This window comes from Acinonyx jubatus, chromosome C1 (assembly GCF_027475565.1).
Source record: "Acinonyx jubatus isolate Ajub_Pintada_27869175 chromosome C1, VMU_Ajub_asm_v1.0, whole genome shotgun sequence".
Lineage (NCBI taxonomy): Eukaryota > Metazoa > Chordata > Mammalia > Carnivora > Felidae > Acinonyx > Acinonyx jubatus.
The window spans coordinates 2,888,149-2,896,241 of NC_069381.1; the positions used below are offsets into that span (position 1 = coordinate 2,888,149).

The following is an 8,093-nucleotide window of genomic DNA, read 5'->3' on the forward strand; positions in this document are numbered from 1 at the left end:
ATAAGACATTGACCTGGTCCCTGCACGTCAGGACCCCAGCTCCCCTCCTTCAAGAGCCTAGCAGTGGGCATGCCCTACCCTCCAGGCAGCCCCCGCGGGGGGGTCAGTTTCCCTAATGTGGACCCTCAGGGGGCACTCACGGGACACTCTTTCCATCTAGAGATTCATATTGTCCTCCCGGAAGTGCCACCTACAGAGGAGAAACAGGCACGAGGCAGTTAAGTGACTTGCCTGAGTTCAGTCAGGTTGCACGTGGTGGGGCCGGTCTGACCCAAGGCGGCCTGGCTCTGCCCACCATCCGAGAGCCTCGGTTGTGCCCCCCGTGCTATGAGCTGTCTGTCCCCCGTGCCACCCCCTGCCCAGCCCCACGCGGGAAGAGAGCTGGTGGCCGACGAAGGTAGGCTTTCCCACGAAATCGGCCTCCTGGGACATTCAGCCCGATTCTGCAGCGTGGGAGCCAGGCAGCCGAGAGACGAGCTCCTGAGTGCCGGAAGCCTGAGCCTACAGCCTTCTCATGCACCCTGAGCACTGAGCCGTAGCCCTGACTTAAAAAAACAAAAAGTAGGAAAGAGTGCTTTAATTTACTCCTCTGCTCCAGAAAGCTTTGTTGTCTCCTCGGCTCAGCTCTCTCTTCAAGCAACACAGGGCATCGAAGGACCCCCGCAAGCTTGGCGGGCACTCCCCTTCCGCCACTCCCCAGCGGGCCCCGCCTGGACCACATTCCTCTCAGGGCGTCTGGACCCTACTTGTCTGGACCCCCCTTGCCAGCTCGTCCGAGGAGCTATTTCAGGACCACCTCCATTGGCGGGAGAGGATGCCTCTGTGTCCGAAGACCGGACCCACTCACTGTGGATCCCAGGGGGGCCGTGTCGGGAGGTGAGAAGAGCTGTCAGGACCTGCCCTGAGGCTGCCTTGCACCTGTGGAGCTCTGGCCACCTTCTTTTCCGGTAGACGCAGACCAGCAGGGCTATGCAAACAGTCTTGTTAGCCTTTGATAAATGCTTAAAGATTCCGTCTCCACGTGCTGGACAGACTGTTTATCACTCAATGGGAGAAAAGCATTCGGATTCTAAGTATCCCTGGTTCTTGCAATTAATGCCCAGACATGAGCATCGAGCGGAGAAGGGCCAGGAAGTTCGCTCAGATTTACTAGGGTACTTATTGTCCCTTAAATAAATAGCAATTAATACTAAAACATTTAATTAAGGTTTAAGAGCCAGCGGAGATATTTATCTCTTGCATAGCTGTTAAGCCTCTCCAAATGCATTTTTAATGATGATATAGCAGTTTGTAACCATACCATTGTGTCTGCTCACGCTAACCCCTGTGCACACGTGGGACCCAAGAGTGGTTAAGTTTGCTTCCCTGCAGGCTGATTGTTGGTGATGCTTGGGCTCCTGGACACAGGCACCCCGATGCGGGCAGATGTTCATCCTGTTTCCCTGATTCAGCCTCTCCAGTAGATTCCAGCAAATTCTTGCCTCAGACCACCTCCACAGTGGCACCCGTTGTTCTGGATGAGTCACGGTAAAGCTGACCTTCCCAAATACCAAGTAAGGGGACAAAGACACAGGCCTGCCGTTGGCTCTTGGGCAAATCTCCTGTCATTTTTCACGTAACAAGTAAACTTCCGAAAAGCTCATTAGTGTTCAGATCTTTTGCATTTGCCAAAAGGCCACTTTATTCCCAACGGAGCCTGAAAAGTAATAAAAGTTCTTGCATCTGAAGTCAGTACGAAATAAATCATGTGCCATTATTATTTTCAAAAACACACTGAAGACATAACTAATAAAAACTGAGAAATGCACCTGAGCCTTCCCACTTTGTTTTAAAACACACACACAGACACACACACACACACACACACACACATCCAGCTTTTGTAATTCAGAGGAACGGTTTTTTCAAAGCAACGTGCAGAAACCCCCTCTGCACACTGATCTCCAAGCTGCAGGCGAAGTCCGACGGAAAGTTCCCGTCAGGTTGGCAGAAACTGAGGAGCAGCCGCTGGCTCCAGGGCGCTCTTGCCTTAGTCTGTTGGTTCTTTGTTTTGCAAAAAGCAGACACTGCTCTTTAAACCTAGGACCCACCTTGTAGTTAGTCTGTCAATGGCGGGGCCAGGCGAGCCCAGGATCTCCTTCCAGGCAGCAGAGGGCACTAGTTTCTCCAAAGTCAGAATTTATCCCAGATCCCAATCTCTCAGATCACTTTGCAACACACAGCTTCCCTTTCTGGTGCGGACGCCCTCCCGCTGTTTCTCCCCAGCCAGGACGTGGAGGGTGGGGGGCTCTCCTTGGCTATCTTTTCCTGACTGGCCTGGGATGCACATCCCTCTCTGGTCCCTCTCGGGTTAGTGCCCAGCTGAGAGGTTCATGCACAGAGTCTTTGGAACAGAAAACCACAAGCCCTCCCTGGAGCTGAGTGCAAGCAGCAGGAATGCGGGGCAGACTTGGAAAGTGGCTGTGGGTAGCCTCAAGCCCCTCCTCCTGGCCTGATGGGGTGAGGCCACCCTTGTGGAGACCCTTGCAGGGAACCCACCCACCTCTGCAGGAAGCCAACATTGCTCTTAAAGTGGCACTTCAAGGCACAGGGTTGGAGCCATATCTCTCCCTCTTTCTCTCTCTTTCTCTCTGCCTCTTTCATCCTGAGACTTTGGGTAGAAACAGATGCCCATGGGTTTGGAAGAGGCTTTCTCCCCAGCAGCTCAGGGGCCCATCTGCCAATCCTCTGATGTGGCTGTCCCCGTCACAACCCACCTGCAGGCAGCACGTGAAGGTCATTTCAGGCCTTAGTCTCTGGGCCGGAGGACAAGGCTACTTTCACACAGATGCCTCCTCCCTTATCTGCAGCCAGCACGGATTTCCCACTCTGGGCACAGGGCTGGAACCCGGGTGAGCCAAAGGTGAACCCGTAGGCACCCCCCTGACTGTACGTATCGTCCTGTACCTGAGAAGTCCTGTAACAGCACGTTCTGATGGAAATGAGACAGAGAACACGTTTGGGAAAGGAGGGTTGCCCAGGAAGGCCTCCCCAGGGATGTGACCGTCTGCAGAAACTTGAAGGATATGAAGTCCGAGATTTGCCCTTTCAGGCCAAGGCGCTGCCTGGAACTCGGAGAGTGAGGTGGCAGGACCTTGTCCACTGTGTGAAGCTCTGAAGACTTTCAGTGGGAAAGTGGCAGGAGACGGTCCATTCTGAAAACCACCCACGAGATGGCTGGCCTGAGGGAAGGGGCCAAGGGGCGCCTGTCACCTCCGTCTGTCTGACTAAAGGCAGAATAAGGGACTGCAAAGCCGCCTTGCAGAAACCTCCCTTTTTTATTTATTTATTTATTTATTTATTTATTTATTTATTTATTTAAATATGAAATTTATTGTCAGATTGGTTTCCATACAACACCCAGGGCTCATCCCAACAGGTGCCCTCCTCAATGCCCATCACCCACTTTCCCCTCCCTCCCACTCCCCATCAACCCTCAGTTTATTCTCAGTTTTTAAGAGTCTCTTATGGTTTGGCTCCCTCCCTCTCTAACTTTTTTTTCCCTTCCCCTCCCCCATGGTCTTCTGTTAAGTTTCTCAGGATCCACATAAGAGTGAAAACATGGTATCTGTCTTTCTCTGTAGGACTTATTTCACTTAGCATAACACTCTCCAGTTCCATCCACGTTGCTGCAAAGGGCCAGATTTCATTCTTTCTCATTGCCAAGTAGTATTCCATTGTATATATAAACCACATCTTCTTTATCCATTCGTCAGTTGATGGACATTTAGGCTCTTTCCATAAGTTGGCTATTGTTGAAAGTGCTGCTATAAGCATTGGGGCACAAGTGCCCCTCTGCATCAACACTCCTGTATCCTTTGGGTAAATTCCTAACAGTGCTATTGCTGGATCATAGGGTAGATCTATTTTTAATATTTTGAGGAACCTCCACACTGTTTTCCGGAGTGGCTGCACCAGTTTGCATTCCCACCAACAGTGCAAGAGGGTTCCCATTTCTCCACATCCTCTCCAGCATCTATCGTCTCCTGATTTGTTCATTTTAGCCACTCTGACGGATGTGAGGTGGCATCTCAGTGTGGTTTTGATTTTTATTTCCCTGATGAGGAGTGACGTTGAGCATCTTTTCATGTGCCCGTTGGCCATCTGGCTGACTTCTTTAGAAAAGTGTCTATTCATGTCTCTGCCCATTTCTTCACTGAATTATTTGTTTGTCGGGTGTAGAGTTTGGTGAGTTCTTTATAGATTTTGGATACTAGCCTTTTGTCCGATATGTCATTTGTAAATATCTTTTCCCATTCCGTCGGTTGCCTTTTAGTTTTGTTGACTGTTTCCTTTGCAGTGCAGAAGCTTTTTATCCTCATGAGGTCCCAGTAGTTTATTTTTGCTTTTAATTCCCTTGGCTTTGGAAACCTCCCTTCTTAAGGGGGCCACCCTCTGACCTGTGCTCCAGCCCAGGACCCTCTTCCAATGAGGAGGGGGCACTGCTGGTCATCATGCCAGGACCAGGGACAACTGTTGGGACAGGGACAGCTGCTCCAGCCAGAGAGGCTCCCAGGCCGCCCAAACCGGGCAGGGGGTCGTCAGGCCCAGGCTTCAGTGTCCTCATACTGTTTTGACTTTCTAGCTTTTAAAATTATGGTGAAATATACGTAACATGAAGTGGACCTTTTTAACCATTTTTAATAGTGCATTCGGTGGTATTAAGTATAGTCACCGTGTCATGCAGCCGTCCCCACCATCCGTCTCCAGAACTTTCTCATGTCCCTCAACTGAAGCTCTGTTCCCCCGAAACACCAGCCCCCCCAACCCCCACCCCAGGCCCTGGCGCCCACCCTGCCACTCTCTGTGTCTGGATTTGACTCCTCTGGGGACCTCACATGAGTGGAGTCATAGAGAATCTGTCTCCACAATTGTTAGCTTTCCACAAATTAGAAGGAAGATACACATAAAGGAGAGACATTTCTCTTTGTTTTAATGGCTTCCTTTTGAAAAACACCCCCACCCCATCTTGGAAAGTGGGTGTGAGCAGCGGGCAGGGGACCGTTGGAGTAAAGCTATGGAGGGCGGTCCTCTTTCCACGCAATGACACCCTGCTGACAGCAGATGGGCCGTCCCACAGGGATGAGCAGATGGTCCATTTTAGGCCCCTGTGGAGTTGTCCACACGTGTCATTTGGAGGTGGAAGGCGAGGTGAGCAGGGAGCCAGAGCCCTGCCTTGTTGTCCAGACCACGGGCAGGGGGAGGGGTGAGGGTTCCTAGAGAGGAAATGAGCCCCCTCACCCCTGCCCTGGGGGGAGCAGACAGTCTGAAGCTCCTGGATGCTGTAGAGGGAGCCCAGCAGGATGCTGTCCTACAGCCTGAAGATGTGTCCCCCCAGCCTGGGGGCCTCCTAGGCCTCAGTCCCGGGAGGATCACCCAGCAAGCTTATTTGATTCAGGACAAAGGAGCCCAGGCTGTGGCCTGTTGAGAAAGGGGTAACGGGCCCAAGACTGGCCTGTGATCAGAGTCACCTGGGGGGCTCAGAGAGCCCCATAGTCACAGGCCCTGCCCACAGGACCCGCGTCTGGGTCTCCAGAGGGAGGCACAGGGGTCTGAGGCACTCAGCAGGTGACTAGGACAGGGCCCATCCAGCCGCAGGAGCCACTGTGGACCTGCCAGAGCTCCAGCTGAGAGCTTCACTGTTTCATTTTAGAACCGTTGATGCTCCCCCCACCCCCGCCCGTTTGTATCACCGGCACAGGTGAGGGTGTGGCGTCACCCCCCCCCCCCCCGATACACTGGTCGAGGGTCCTCATTTCCTGTAGTTACAGGGTGCGGGGGGTCCAAGTGACAGCAGAGAGAAACAGTGCCCGTCCTGGGAGCGAGAGCTGTGGCTTTCAGCAAAAGCGCCCCCACGCTGAGCCGTGACGCGGCCTGACGCACCTGGCCATGTCCAGACGCCGGTGGCTGCCTGACTCTGGGGTCTGTGACGGACATGGGAAGGCTTTGAGGTTCCTAGGTTCTGAGGCTATGCCCAGGCCGCCCCTTCCTTGCTTCCTTGTAGACTCGACGTGGCCTGTAAGCATGTGGCTCGCTGCCTTTCTTTCTTCAGCAAGATCACCTCTCAGGGACACCCAGGAGGTGGTCTGACACAATGCATTAATGTCTCCCAGTCCCAGCCTCCAGCCGAGCAGAGGACTGAAATGGACTGCGTGGTTCCCGCCATCCAGGGATGGAGCGGGCGGCCCCTCTGCCCTTGGTGGGTAGGAGCCAGAGAGACCATCCACACAGCGCTGGATGCGTTCAGTCCCCTCGGGCTTGGGGTGTGTGGCCCCCCTCATAGCTCACACGGGGGTGGCCCAGACCCACTCCTGGTGCGGGCAGCAGAAAAGGCTCCTCCATCGATTACCGTGATTAGTGCGAGGTCCCTGGGACTCCCTGGTGACCAGAGCTGGCTGACACCCTTCCTGCTCTGGGGACACCGTGTCTGTAAGCCAGCCAGCAGCCTGGGGCTCGGCTGTGCAGCGTCTCCCACCCTGACTCCCCCTGCTAGTTAATCTCTTCTTGTTTTCTTTCCACACAGGATTCCGTTGGTGAACCTGTAAAAAAAATAATAAATAAAATAATTAAACACACACACACACACACACACACACACACACAAAACCTACAAGTAAACTTTGTACGGGGAGGGTCCCCATACGTACTGCTTCAGTTTGCCGGTGGGAAGCTCAAAGAGCAGGACGCTATAGGCCAAATATATTTTTATAAAAATGCTCACGCCTATGGGGAACTGCCTTCTGCCAGAGTTTTCTTTGGAGAACGGAGAGAAGCAAAGCAAGAAAGAAGTTGGAGACGAGAAGGAAGGCCAGCAGGAAGCACCTGAAGCCTGGGATTTGTACTGATTCTGAACCTTTGCCAATAATACCATTATGTGCCATGTACTGACCCGAAAGACTTGGTGACAAAGCCGAAGCCAAGCGAACCACGTGTAGAAATCTCACAGAAAACAGGGGTGGGAATCTTCCGACAGAGTCGCTATTTCTGGTTAATATACATATATAAATATATAAATACACACAGACACACACACACTTTTTTTGTACTGTAGCGATTTTTGAAGATCCTCAATGTTCCTTTTTAAAAAAAAAACGTTATCGGTTACAAAATCTGATTTATTTAATGCTTAGTTTGAACAGGATAAACCGGTGTTTTCTACGTTGGCGACATGCACACACGCGTGCACACAGACGCCCACACGCAAACACACACGCGCATATAGAGGCCTGTATTGGAAACACAGTTCCATGAGTGAGCATACTCTTTCTGGTGACCTGGTACCCCATTGCCACCCATCCCAGGGGACAGTCTGGACCCATGCAAAGGGACCCCCTAAATGACACATCTTGCATTTGCTGGTATTTGGTGAGGGGCACTCGATGTGTAATGTATTCTGTTGGGCCAGAGTTAAGAATGCCGTGGTTTTATATACATACATATATATATATATATATGTATATATATACACATATATATATATAGACACATAAATATGATCGCTTTTCATTTAATTGTTTGAAGAAGCTACCTAACAGCCATGCACACATTTACGTAGCCGGCTGCTTACAAAGGGGACGAAGCATCAGACTGGGCGGGTGGTGGATTCTTGGCCATCTTTGTGTTAAAGAAGCAGAGACTGAATTAAAGAAAATTTTCCAGTTCCAAAAATTAAAGGAATATATCCTTACCACGTGTGTGCGTATGTCAGAACAGAACCCAAAAACATACGAGGGCCCCCATTTGTTCGAAAATGAGGAAACGGTTCCACGTGCAGAGGACCCAGGTGTGTCCCATGGGTGCTGTGCCCCACGTGTGTCCACGTTTCTTTCCCACGTGCTGGTGGTGGACAGGACTGCCTGCTCTTTCTAGGGCCCAAGCATGACTTTGAATCTTGATCGGGACGGTAGCAGATGCTACACTCTTGCTGGTGCCAGTCAATGTTTGTGTCTTGCCGTGAGGAGTCCTGCAGTGGGTTTTTCCGGTGGAAATAGGGGCCCGAGGCTGGAGCCTCATTACAGTGAATCCCAACCACACGTAATTCGCTAAAAATACTG

At 51.7% G+C, this 8,093-nt stretch overlaps 1 protein-coding gene across 1 annotated transcript in view; it reads left to right on the plus strand.

Annotated features, from left to right (window-relative positions):
* AJAP1 (adherens junctions associated protein 1) overlaps positions 1-7,726 on the plus strand; it is a 120,291-nt gene extending 112,565 nt beyond the window's left edge. The window contains exon 6 of the mRNA XM_027060619.2: positions 6,563-7,726. The gene's annotated coding sequence lies outside the window, so the exon portion shown is untranslated. The remainder of the gene's footprint in view (positions 1-6,562) is intronic.
* Positions 7,727-8,093: the final 367 nt, after the last annotated feature.